Here is a 13,929-nt window from a genome sequence, read left to right as displayed (position 1 = left end):
CACTACAATACTGGATAGACCAACTCCTACTTGAAGTGCTCCACAAACCATTCCTTAATTTGCACACCAAGCAAGTGAACTAAATATGATATAAAGTTATTTGATACATTAATGCAGGGCCGCTATCAGGGGGAGCATTTGGACAAGTGCCCCGGACCAAACATTTTTGGAGAGCCTGGCCAGCTAAACCTGGAAGTTGAGCCTAAGGCAGAGGTCCCGCTGCACATGTTTGCACGCCCGCCTTGTGTCCTGAGGCGCAGGGAGCATGGCCAAAACTGGCCGGGTGGGCGCGGCCATGATGGGGTGCGGGGCCACGACAACAGCTCAGCCAAATTTCAGTATGCTATAGGTGAATGTTTATAGGGGGAGGGAGGGGGGAGACAAGAGCCATGAAAGGGCAGCTCAGTTAAACCTTGCAATCATGCAGTAATCCTACACTAAGAATAGGATCTGTAGAATTACACCGTTCAGTAATCAGGGCTGCATTTAGGGTCAACAAAGGAAAGTCTCAAGGATGCCAAGGTGTTAGAACAGGCGGGGTACTGAAGTTATACTTGAGTACCTCCGTCCTGGGCTAACACAGGTTTTTCCGGCTACCATTTGCCCAAACCCAGACTCTGGAGCCTGAACAGCGGGTGGGCTCAATATGATTAGAGGCAGAGGTGCCAAGTTGGTGCATACCCCTTAGCAGACTGAGAAAAGGTGCCAACCCGGCTTTACAATACCGGCAAATTGGTGATTGGCTGGCAGGAGAATTCCCATGCTCTGATAGTCTGTAGAGGTTTGTGAATGGGGTGCTGAAACCCATAAGAAACCTTGCAGCCAATCAAGAGGGCAGATTCCAAGCGCCAAACCATCAGTGGCAAATTCAAAGATGCTCTGTACTGAATAGATGCGAGCCGGCTTCAAAGATTTTTACTCAAGAAATTTTCTAAGTCCTGTTTTTTGAGAATGTAGCGGTCGCGGCTGGCATTGCATGCCGAAACCAGTTCCAGGACTTTCGTAAGTACCTCCCGGTCATTAGAAAGGGCTCCTACAGAGGTAATTTTTGTGAATTCCATTTAAAAGAAGATTTTATTCATTAGCCCCGTTCCCAGTAAGTGTGTTAACTGTGTAATTGTGTTACATTGTGTGTATGTCTTTTCCTGAAATAAATTACAATTTATTTTACCTCCCTGCTTTGCTCAATCATATGATCCCAGTATAAAAGGTGTTGATAAACCTGGTCTCCTGTGACACCCTGTTACTATGAGCCCCATTTGTATCCTAGTCGACTCAACACTGTTAAGGGATCCTTGTCCTGCTTCTGTATCTTAACTGCTACTTTGCGGCAGACTGATACTGAGGCTGACATGGACCTGCCCTGTGAGCAGGTCCTGTCACAACCTGGACTCCCTCTCATAGGGACCTCTGTAGGGTATTTTCTGCCTCTGCAGTGATTTACTGTTTTCATCTTGGCCATATTTGTGGGTAGTGTCTGAAGGGACACTTGCCCTAACTACTGCATAATAAATGGGGACTATCCTTACCTACTTCTAAATATATTCATGAAAATATCTACACTGTTGCTACTTCACGGTTACTCCTCCAGGAACCTGAGTTCAAGAAACTTCTCCTTAGTATATATACTCTATTGGTTATGTCACTATCACCAGGCAGAAAGTTGATGTGGCTTAGTTTTTGCCAAGTCACACAGTATCATGTGAGGGGAAAGGGCGTTACACAGTATGAGCCCACACATGTTATCCATTAAGGCTGTTAACCCCTCACACAAACTAGTAGTTCCCAACTGGGGACTACATAGAGAAGAAACATGTATTGACTCTTTAACCATTCATTTTCATACAGTACCTCCCATTTACGAGTAGTTGACACATTTTCCCTCTGTACTGTATGTATCAATGTTTAACCCAGTGTTTCTCAACAGGGGTTCCTAGGACACTTGGGTTCCGCAAGTATCCCTAAAGAGTTCTGTAACAGGGAATTATCACTGTTTGAAATAAACTGCCTCTAAATCCAGCAGTGTGCTGGTTAATTGCACTGGCAATCAACCAGACTCCACCTGGCTGATTAGGACTTTTAGAAAAAGCTTGGTCTGAGAAACAGGAAGGAGATTCCTTAGCTGACATAAGGAAAAGGAGGGCTGTGTTCTGAGAGCAAGACAAAAGGGGACCAGACCTCTATGCCTGGACCCGCAAGCCGACACCTACCCGGACACCACTGACCTGAAGGCCCACCTGCGTTAAGGTACCATTGAGACTTTGGGGTGTTATGTGGGTAAGGGGCCTCTTTCCCCACAGCCTTGCAGAGATGGACGGGGGAAGTAAGTTAGCCGTTATACTGGGGTAGGATTTTATTGTTTTATGTATATTGTTTGTTTGCTGTATTGTTTAAAGGAACAGGCAATAAAACCTTATATTAATTTCACGTTAAAAACAGTCTCCATTGCATACTGCACACATCTCTTAAAAGTTCCCTGCAATTTTCAGGTCATTTGAAAATTGTATCAAATATAAAAGAATTTACAATGCATCTGATCTCAGGCTCGCTATTAGAGAGGGTTGGGGTTCCTTACAATGCATCTGATTTCAGACACAATGTCTGTTCAGCCACTATCATTAGCACACATGGTTTCTGTTGTGGCAAATTCAGATTTTTGGGGGGTTTGGGATTCCATAGAATGTATCTGATGATCTCAGATGCGCTATTGGAGAGGGTTTGGGTTTTGTAGACTTTTACAATATGATGATGGGTTAAACCAATGGTTTTCAAGCATTGTTTGGTTAAGCAACCTAACAAAATGATTGATAGTGTGAGGAGCAAATACACTGAGCAAGTGGAGGCATGTTTGTGTTTATTGATATCATAGGAAATTAATAGAGGAATCCCAGGGGGAAATGATGACTGTAAGGAATTATCATTTTTAATATCACACTAAAATATAAGACATATTCTGTATACAGAACTGACAGGCTCACTACTACTACCTGCTACAGCAAAGTCATAAATCTACAGCATATCGCTTACCCAAAAAAGCTTTGAGGAAGTCACTTTATCACCTGAACAGGTTGGTAATGTCACTTTATCTCCCTTTGCCTAAGGTACTAAAATTAAAGATTCCAATCTAAATGTACGTACCCAAGGCACTGGAAGATAGAGTGACTTGCTCTAGGTCACACAAACCCAATGTTTTTTTTTTCAAACGAACATTTCCCACATCTGAGGTTAGGGATTTAATTGCCAAGCTTCTCTTTAATGCACTAACATTTCAAAATATAGCAAATGCAACATATAAAAAGAATAGGCAAAAGGGAATTATAAGGAATACAAATAAGTTATATGTTGCAATGTTGGAGGATGCCAAAACAGGCAGATAGTGTGAACTCAATAGCAAGAGAATAAAATATAGTAGAGAAATGTATGCACAACATAAAATACTATGCAAAAAAACCTCTGGGTTAATTAGCAAATGAAAAACAAATGAAAAACAAGCGCTAACCAAGGGATTTCTAGATATCTAAACTATATAGTGCTTGGGTGCTGCATGATGCAGACTGTTTCCAGTCCAGGTGAAAATAGTTCAAAGAAACATCAGCACAACCTCAAAAAAAAAAAGAAGGAAAATTGATATGATGAAGTATGTCCTAATTTTGAAAGCTTTCAGTATTAATGGTGAGATATGCACTCACATGAAGTGCCCAGACTACAGGCACTTAAGGGTATCTTTGGTGTTCCCTCTTAGGCCAGTAGTATAGTGGGCGTGCACGCGCGTGCCTGTGCGAACGCTTGTGCACGTGACGCACACTTTTTGTGTGTACGGTCCGTGCTGCTGTGAACGACAGGCGTGGAAGGTACTGTGTGTGCGTCACTGTGTGTGTGTCACTGTGTGTGTGTCACTGGGGAAGCTGTGTGTTTGTGTGTCACTTGGGAAGCTGTGTGTATATGTGTATATGTGTGTGTGTGTATATTAAAAATTAAAAACAAAACATTCTGTGAGAATAAATTATTTATTAATATTGTGCACACATACACATATACACACACATACACAAACATACATACATATTCATTGCGGTAGCGGCACGAATACTTACTTTTCGGAGTCTTCCCCGCTATCGCCCGCTCCACGCACCCTGCCGTGCACGCGGCACTAGCACACAATTGCTGATAACCACAGCAAACTATAACTGCCGCGCGCGCACAGGGCGCAGTGAGGCGGCCACTATATTACGGGCCTTAGGTTTGTAGTCTCTCCATGGGGTAGTTATACAGTATGTAAATAAAGCAGAGCAGCTTCATAGTGCAAATATGAAAAACATTTATACAAATTTAAAAGAGGGATAAACCATAACAACTCACGGATTGCCAGTTCTTTTAGGCTTAAATACAGGGCTCTGGAGTCAGTGCAGCAAAGAACCCCTTCTTTTCATGTGACTGTCTCTTTCTCCACTGGCGTCTGACATTGCTTCCGGGATTTCCCATCCGTCCCTGATTCCAGTCCCCCATCACCCTATGCGTTTCACGGGGAGTTTATGCTTCCTCAGGGGTTTGTCCTTGGGGGTTGACTCCTTCGGGCATGCGCTCAAATTGGTAAAACCCCAAATTCAGTCTTTTCTTTATTGTGCTTGCTCATTGTGATCTGGTAATATCCACTGCAAAGATCCAAGACTGAAAACCATTTGCTCCCAGTGAGGCAATCCAATGTATTTTCTATATGCGGCATGGTGTACTGGTCTGGAATGGTCCTTTTATTCAGTGAGCGGTAGTCAATGCACATTCTCATTGCTCCACTGTATTTATTCGGCCCATCACTATGGGTGAGTATACCGCTGAGCTTTAGGGTTTTTTTTTAGTTAGTCCTATCTCTATGGCTGATGCATATGAGCTCCTGGATTCGGAGATTATGCTCGCTTCAATTAGTTCTGATGTCTTCTCACATTCTCCCCATCAGCTGGGGACAATCTCCGTGACCTTTCCCTGAAAGGGCGAGCATTGTGAAGAGGGATCTGGTGTTCCACTCCATGGGCTTTTCTTATATCCCATTCTTCAGTGGAGAAACCCTCTGGCCTGCAAGCCATTTTTTCTTGCAGCTGTTTCGTCCAGTGTTCAGGAGCAGGACTGTCTCCAAAATTGAGCATAGTCTGATTCACTCTTTTCCCTTGTGATTTTCTTGTCCCTTCACGACCCGTCACTTTGGAACTATGCAGGTGAGCTATCACAGTCTGTTCCATACCGAATATGGCCGTTGCCATAAAGTGATATCATCCTCACAGAAGCAATCATTACCATCTTGCTTCCTGGCAAATCCTGCCCTTACACCCCTGACAGGAAGTAAGCCTCACTCTGGCTCTGTAACGATGCTCATCTCAAGCAGGAAACGGACCCACAGGTCTGAGGTAGGAAGGTGAAAGAACGACCTAAGCCGAGGAACAGGAGTCCTGATGGAGTAGTGAGTCGTAAGCTGAAGGTCAGGGCTGGCAGCAGATTTGTGTAGTCTGTGTGGATGCAGAGGTCGAGGCAGGCTGAAATCAAAGGTTAGTCGAGGTACATGAGCCGGGTCTGGTAACGTGAAGACAATAGGAAAGCGCGTGGCAAGAACTGAAACTTTGCCCAGCAACTTCCTGCTAACAGAGCTGTCCTTTTAAATGAAGTTGCCAGGACCTTCCGGTGGACTAACTCAAACTGAATGGGACTGCCAGGGACCCCTGTTGTGTTAATCCGATGGGCCATTAGTCTTTCTGCAGAAATGTCACTGAAATGTTGCAGCATGCACCCAGCATGTACCTGGGTCTTGTTGGTGATAGCCCCAGATTTTCCAAGGCAAGTTTTAGAATACTCGTCGGCGCACCTGTATGTTTAAGGATGTCAAGGAATTCATCAACTCATGTTCCACCTGTGCTCGAAATAAGTCCGCCCACAATAAGCCGTCTGGTCTGCTCAGTCCTCTCTCCATTCCGGACCAACCGTGGACCAACTTCTCAATGGACTTTATTGTTGAGCTTCCTGTTTCTTGTGGGATGAATACGATTCTCATCATTGTGGATAGATTTTCCAAGTAGGCTCATTTCATTCCTCTCAAGGGTCTTCCTAATTCTTTCACCCTAGCAGATGTTTATATTAAAGAAATATTTTGTATTCATGGAGTCCCACTCTCTAAAGTGTCCGATCGGGGGTCACAGTTCATATCGAAATTTTGGCGTGCCTTCGCCCAATGGTTGGAGATCACTCTTCTTTTTTTCTTCTGGGTAGCATCCCTAAACCAATGGTCAAATTGCGAGAACGAATAAGTCATTAGAGCAATATCTGCGTTGCTTTATTTCCGACGCACAGAACAACTTCGTGGAGCTACTTCCATGGGCAGAATTCGCCCATAACTCACTCAGAAATGAGTCTATGCAAAAATCACAATTTTTCATAAATTATGGATATCATGCAGCTCGCCTTCCTATCTCCTCCAATCCTTCTGGGGTTCCAGTAGCAGATTCCAGAGTAAACTCGCTCCAAAATTCTTGGAAGAAGATTCAAGGGACTCTGCAGGAAGCAGTACACAGACAAAAGACACAGGCGGATCGCTATCACTGTGAGGCACCCAAGTTTAGACCAGGAGACAAAGTGTGGCTTTCAACTAAGAACATAAGACTGAAGACACCTACACTGAAACTGGCCCCAAGATTCCTGGGACCTTTCACCGTTCTCAAACAGGTCAATCCTATGGCATACCGCTTGCAACTGCCTCAATCGAGGAGAATCCCGGCAGTCTTCCATGTCTCATTGTTAAAACCGGTGGTTCAAAGTTCTCAATTTCCTGATGTCTCGCCTAAACCTCCACCTGTCATTGTACAGGGTCAAGAAGAATTTGAAATTCAATCCATAATCGATTCCAGATACTCCAGAGGAGGAGTTAAATTCCTCGTACACTGGAAAGGCTTCGGACCAGAGGAACGTTCTTGGGTACCGCTTTGTCAGATCCATGCTCCCGGCTTGTTAAGGTGGTTCCACGCCAGGTTCATGCACAAGCCTTATGGGAATCATCCTGAGGCCGATCCTCAAGGGGGGGGGGGGCACTGTAAGGAATCAGGGAACACGTCCTCTGCGACGTGTTCCCTCCTTGCCTGTTGTCTCGCAGTCCTCTACTCTGGCACCAGCACATGCACGCACCCCCTCTCTGCTTGCAGAGCGCGCACGCACGTGCAACTCTTCTAGAGTGCTACGGAGTTTAGCTCCGCCCCCTCGTGACGTCGTGTATCGCTACCCAGCTGCGTGGCAAATTCTAATAGCCCACTTGTCTCCTGCAGCCAATCCTTGCCTCCGCGGAGGCTGCTCCTCCATTCCACCTCCCTTTTGACTGGTTCCTGTGTGCTATAGATATCCTGCAGTTCTTGTCTTACCTTGCTGAGCATAACTAGTTGTAGCCTTGTGCTTCCACGTCTGTTATGCCTTGCTCCCTGTCTTGTGCTTCTCTCTACAGTTAACCCTTCATGTACCGACCCGGCTTGTAATTGGAAACTCCTGTGGATACTTACCTCGGCTTACCCTCGACTCTTCTGACTTCTCCAACCTTGACCACGGCTACACAGACTACCACTTTTATCACCTCTCCAACCCCAGACCACGGCTATACGGACTTTGACCATTCTAATCTCTCCAACCCAAGACCTTGGCAAGTATCTGGACTAACCCACTCTCCCCAACCCAGACCTGGCTACGTTGACAATCTGCCTGCCAGGCACGCTTCCGCTGCTGTGGGTGCATGGTTCAATACTTCCCCACCTCAGTACTGGGGTCCTGTCTTGCTCGTGGGCAGTGCAAGCATTACAACTGCTTTTCCCAGAGGCACAGGAGCCTAGAGAGGCCTTGCCAATAGCCACTGTGGACGCGGAAATGAGCCGGTGCCTTTCCCCTGCGGATGTGTCTATACCCTTCCTGCACCAGTAGCCGCCGATCTTCGGTGATGTTCCGGCCGCTGTTTATTACACCAGCTGAGACTGGAGATGAACCGAATGGTGTCAGCGACTATGCTTGACAGCGGATTCCCTTGCCGATGACTGCGACTGTGAGACCTGAGAGGCGGATGAGCCTACCAGTAGTGGAGGTGACCAGAGGCCTTGTCAGTGATTCTCTGGTACCGATGGAGGTGCCATCAGGTGCCGACGTTCACGTGGCGGAAGTTGATAAAGACCAAGATCCCACCCCTAAGCAACTACCGAATGTCAATGTCCTTCCGGTGAAGGATCTGGACAAGCACCAGGATCCTGTGTCACTTGCAGGAGATGACGTTCTGCTGATAGCGACCGCTGGGGCGGATGAGAAGTCCCCAATCACTGCTCCGGTGAGTACCGCTACCCCTTCTTTTGCTCCGACAGCATTCATACGTTCTATGTACGAACGCAAGTTTAGCCTGAAAGTGGCCCCAAAGAAAGACCCACCTCCGGTGTGTACAGATGGGCCTACCCCTTCTTTTCTGGCTCAGTACCTGGACTATTTGCAAAACACCAAGGCCAAAACCTATTGCTGCTCAACCGATATTGAGCATAACTTTAGAGTTGGGTCCCGGGGATGTAACTGTCCAGGACTTGGTTACGTTTCAGACCCCTTTTCCCTCGTCCAGTACAGCTGGTCTCCAGGCGTCTTACCGCTCTTCTGACCAGGAAACCCCTTCTACCAGATTGTCTCAGGGTGGGTTACTGCCTGGGGACGCTGATAGAGCCGCGAGAGAACATTTCTCTAAAAAGAGGAGCCTGCTGGCCTCTAAGACTCATGTTCCCTCTTCAGACTGGAAGGACTGGTCTTACGGGAATACTATGTTGACCGATGATAATGATATTGCTGATGATGTATGTGTAAGGATCCGCGCTGCGGGTACTCCCGCTTCCAGCGCCTCCTTACCTTTTCTCCCTGCTGCTCGGGCTCCCCGGCGGCGTGCCTCAGTCCTCGCGGTCTCTCCCACGGCTGCTCCTGCACTTACGGGCGCGCGTGGACCCAGGCTTCCATTTACTGGCGCCGGGCGCCTGACCCCCTCCTCCTCAGGTGCAGCATGTGCATTACACTCTTCCCTGCCCCTGCTCCACCAGGTCCGTCCCCCAGGCCCTTCTCTCCTATCAGGATCTCCCCCGGTCCATTTCTCCACTCCTCCCCTTCCTCTGATAGGCCCCAGACCACTATTAAGTCTCCCCTCACCATTACCTCCTTGCTCTGCATAGTTTCTGTACCTTGGTGCTGTCTGCTGTTGCCTGGCTCTCTTGTCTTTCAGTTCCCTGTTCCTGTCCCTGGATATTCTGCTGACCTCCCTGGATTTTGACCCTTGGCTTTGGACTTCGATCACGCTGCTCTCTGGTACCCCTTGGACTTGGCTTTGGACTCTCTACCTTGCTGACCTCTATATCCCTTGGGCACGGCATACGGACCCCTACTACACTGCTCTCTCCACTCCAAGACCCAGGCTTACGGACACTCTACCACACTGCCCTCTCTACACCTTGACCATTGGCTTACGGACTTTTCCATTCAACACTGGAGTTGGCAAGTACTGAACTTTGTCTATTTTTGTTATCTGGACCAGCTACGCTACTACCACACTCCGGCCGTGCCCCCGTTTGCTGTTAGGTGTGTGGTATTACTCCTTTCCACCTCAGTCCCGGGGTCTCGTCTGGCTTGTGGGCAGGCCAAACGTTACATTATGCAGAGCCCATCAGACCCAGACCCCCCTGAGGTGGAAGATACCCTAACTACCATCTCCAAACACTTTACCTTCTTGGACAACCAGGTCACCGCTCTTAATCAACAGGTGGCTACCTTATCCGTTCAGATTCCCCAGGTTAATGTCTCATTTAGTCTTTGATACCCCTGGACGTAGTGATATGGCTGCTTCCTCCTTGTTCCACATTTCACAGGGTCAGAGATCGGTGGCACGTTACGCTCTGGAGTTCCAGACTATCGCGGCTGAGACTGATTGGAACGATGGGGCACTTTCTGTGGCTTTCTGGCAGGGACTTTCGGAATCCTTAAAGGACGAGCTGCCGGCTCGTAAGAGGCCATCCTCATTGGAGGCCTTAATCGCTTTGTACATCAGGGTGGATCAACGACTTCTGGAGAGGCAGGCTGAACGTCAGCATCCTCGTACTTCTGTTTCTATGACTTCTACTTCCAGGTCTCATCCTCTTGTTCTACCAGCATTGGATGCTCCGGAACCCATGCAACTGGGCAGTCATCAACTTTCTTTTATGGAGCGACTACGTCGGCGGATCGAGGGGCTGTGCTTCTATTGTGGATCTCCTGGCCACATCCTGCCGTGTTGTCACTTGAGGCCGGGAAACGCCAACACCCAGTGAGGTATGAGGGGATCTTACTGGGTACTATCTCTTCTTTCCCTTCTCCCGCACAGGGTCTTCCCAAGCGCATCTTACTGCCTGTCCTCCTTAAGTATGCCAGCGTTCAAATCTCCGCTCTGGCCTTCCTCGATTCTGGATCCAGAGGGAATTTCATGAATCATGCTTTTGCTATCCAGTACAACATTCCTCCCCTAGAGAAGGGTAAGTACACTCTAGTGAAGCTTTAATGACACCCCACAGCCCCCAAAACCCACTCTGACGCGTTTCGCACATACACTGAAACGCGTCAGAGTGGGTTTTGGGGGTTGTGGGGTGTCATTAAAGCTTCACTAGAGTGTACTTACCCTGGTCTGTGATTTTTATCTGCATGGGAGTTGCACCGCTTTCTCTATCCTGAACTTCTTCCGACTCAATCAGCAGGAGCACACCGGATCAGCTACAAGTCCTGCTATCACAACAGTGAGTACTTTTCATATCGTAGTCCCTGTCCCATACAAAATTTACCTCACGTTGGAGGCTATTGGGGGGACCGTTGTACCACTGTATTCATCAGTGTTTTATACACATGGACGGCTGTTCAGCAAGCAGTTTCAATGTATTATGACTGTGGTCACTATTGAGAAGCGCCACTAGGGGGTGTGAGACTCCCATTTTTCTGCAACTCTCCAGGAGAAGGCCTTTCCGGTCGGGTTGGAGGCTATCGATGGTCGACCCCTGCAGCCAGCTTTCATTTCCTTGGAGACACTTCCCATTGAACTTTCTATGAATGATGGACATTTGGAACTAATTTCTTTTGATGTCATCCATTCCCCTTCGGTCCAAATCATCCTGGGCTTACCATGGCTACAACTTCACAATCCCATCATTGATTGGACTGCTGAGTTCCCTGTTCAATGGAGATCGCCCCATGGGGAATTGCCTCCTCCGTCCGCTGCGGTATTGGCCGTCTTGGAAACCTTTTCCCCGCAAGACACCACCCTACCGGACGTCAATTCGGAGTTCCTGTATGTCTTCAGTAAGACCAAATCCGAGGAGCTTCCCCCTCATCGCCCTTTCGACTGCCCAATTGACTTAATTCCGGGTGCCCCTTTTCCCAAAGCCAGGTCGTATCCATTGTCTTTGCCTGAGACGGAGGCCATGTCCGAGTATATCACAGAAAATCTTCAAAAAGGCTTTTTCTGGAAATCCACCTCTCCCGCCGGAGCAGGATTCTTTTTTGTAAAAAAGAAAGATGGGACGCTTCGCCCGTGCATCGATTTCCGTGGCCTAAATAAAATTACCATCAAGAATCGCTAGAGCTCTTCGATAGGCTGCAAGGCGCAACGATTTTCTCTAAACTTGATCTACGGGGGGCAAATAACCTGATTCGCATCCGCAGTGGCGACGAGTGGAAGACCGCGTTCAACACGCGCAGCGGTCACTATGAGTACCTGGTGATGCCGTTTGGGTTGTGCAATGCCCCTGCAGTCTTCAAAGACTTTATGAATTAGGTTTTTCGTGATCTATTAAATTCTTTTGTGATTATCTACTTGGATGATATCCTCATTTTTTCCAAAACCCTCGAGGAACACATTCTCCATACCAAGATGGTGCTCTCTCGTTTACGGGCCAACAAGCTCTACGCAAAGATGGAGAAGTGTGACTTTAATCAATCCTCAACTACCTTCCTGGGATACATTGTCTCGGATCAGGGGTTCACCATGGATCCGGAGAAGCTCAATTCCGTACTCGAATGGCCACAACCTAACTCTTTAAAGGCGATTCAGCGTTTCCTTGGTTTCGCAAATTATTATAGGAAATTTATTGCTGGTTTTTCTACTTTGGTAGCACCTATTATGGCCCTTACCAAAAAAGGGGCTGATCCCTCCTCTTGGCCATTGGAGGTCAGCCGTGCCTTTGAGTCTCTTAAAAGAGCCTTTGTCTCTGCCCCCATCCTGCGACATCCCGTCCCCACCCTTCCCTTTACCTTGGAAGTTGACGCCTCCGACGTGGGAGCCGGTGCGGTCCTCTCTCAAAGGATCACCCCCGAAGATAAACTACACCCCTGTGACTTTTTAAAAAAAAAAAATTCTTCTGCAGAAAGAAATTATGACGTGGGGAATAGGGAGTTGTTGGCCATCAAGATGGCATTACAAGAATGGAGACATCTTCTGGAAGGAACCAAGGAACCCATTCTGATCCTGACGGACCACAAAAATCTTTCTTACATTGAAGGTTCTCGTCGTCTTGGGCCCCGTCAAGCTCGTTGAGCGTTGTTCTTCTCAAGGTTTAACTTCATCATCTCTTATATTCCTGGGACAAAGAATATCAAAGCGGATGCATTGTCCCGTCAGTTTATCACTGAGAAGTCTAGGGAAGTCCCGGAGAGTATTTTGTCCCCCCCATTGTTTATCTCTGCTGCCTCCTTTGACATACTGGATAAGAGTCTGGATTCTCAAACACAGGTCCCCGAAGGGCTAGAAGTCCATGATAGTCGTCTTTACGCAGCCCCACGTTTTCATCTCAAAATTCTTGAATGGGGTCACTCCTCCAGATCTGCCGGCCATCCCGGGTTTAAGAAGACTGCTGATCTGATTTGGCGAACTTTCTGGTGGCCCAAGATGTAAAAGGACATTAGAGCTTTCACCTCTTCTTGCCCAGTCTGCGCACAAAATAAATCGGTCCGTCAAAAGTCTTCTGGTGTTCTACAACCTCTCCCGGTCTCGGACCGCCCTTGGAGTCACATTGCCATGGATTTCATTGTGGATCTTCCTCCGTCTAATGGTATGACTACTATTCTAGTAATTGTCAACAGATTCTCCAAGCAAGCTCATTTTGTTCCCCTCAAGGGTCTACCCAATTCTAGTACTTTGGCTGATATTTTCGTAAAATAAATTTTCTGTATCCATGGCGTTCCGTGGTCCATTGTCTCAGATCGGGGTACTCAATTTGTTTCAAAGTTATTGCGTGCATTTTCCCAGAGGTTGGGCATTACCCTTCTTTTTTCCTCAGGCTATCACCCCCAAATGAATGGGCAGACTGAACGCATGAACCAGTCCCTAGAACAGTATTTGTGTTGTTTTTCTTCCGATTCTCAGGATAATTGGGCAGAGTTACTTCCTTGGGCAGAATTTGCTATTTACTCTCTCAAGAATGAGTCCACTCAAGAATCTCCATTTTTTGTAAACTATGGATTTCATCCCACCCGCCTTCCCATGCATTCTTCCAGGTCTGGAGTTCCTGCAGCTGATGATAGGGTTACAGGGGTCATGGAAGAGGATTCAAACAGGTTTACAGTAGTCCGTGCTAAGACAGAAGAGACAAGCGGATAGGCTTCGTCAGGAGTCCCATAAGTTCGTACCTGGAGAGAAGGTCTGGCTTTCTTCTAAAAATATCAAACTGAAGGCCCCAGACCCTAAACTGTCTCCCAGGTTTCTGGGTCCTTTCTCTATTCTGAGACAATTGAATCCTGTGGCCTATCAGCTTCGCTTACCTCCCTCTATGAAAATTTCACCCGTCTTTCATGTTTCACTCTTGAAACCCTTCATCCAAGGCACACGATTTGCTCATCCTTCACTTCGGCCTCCTCCCCCCATTGTACCAGGACAACAGGAGTTTGAAA

This window comes from Ascaphus truei, chromosome 2 (genome assembly GCF_040206685.1).
Source record: "Ascaphus truei isolate aAscTru1 chromosome 2, aAscTru1.hap1, whole genome shotgun sequence".
Classification (NCBI taxonomy): Eukaryota; Metazoa; Chordata; class Amphibia; order Anura; family Ascaphidae; genus Ascaphus; species Ascaphus truei.
Note: the sequence above shows the minus strand (reverse complement) of the source record.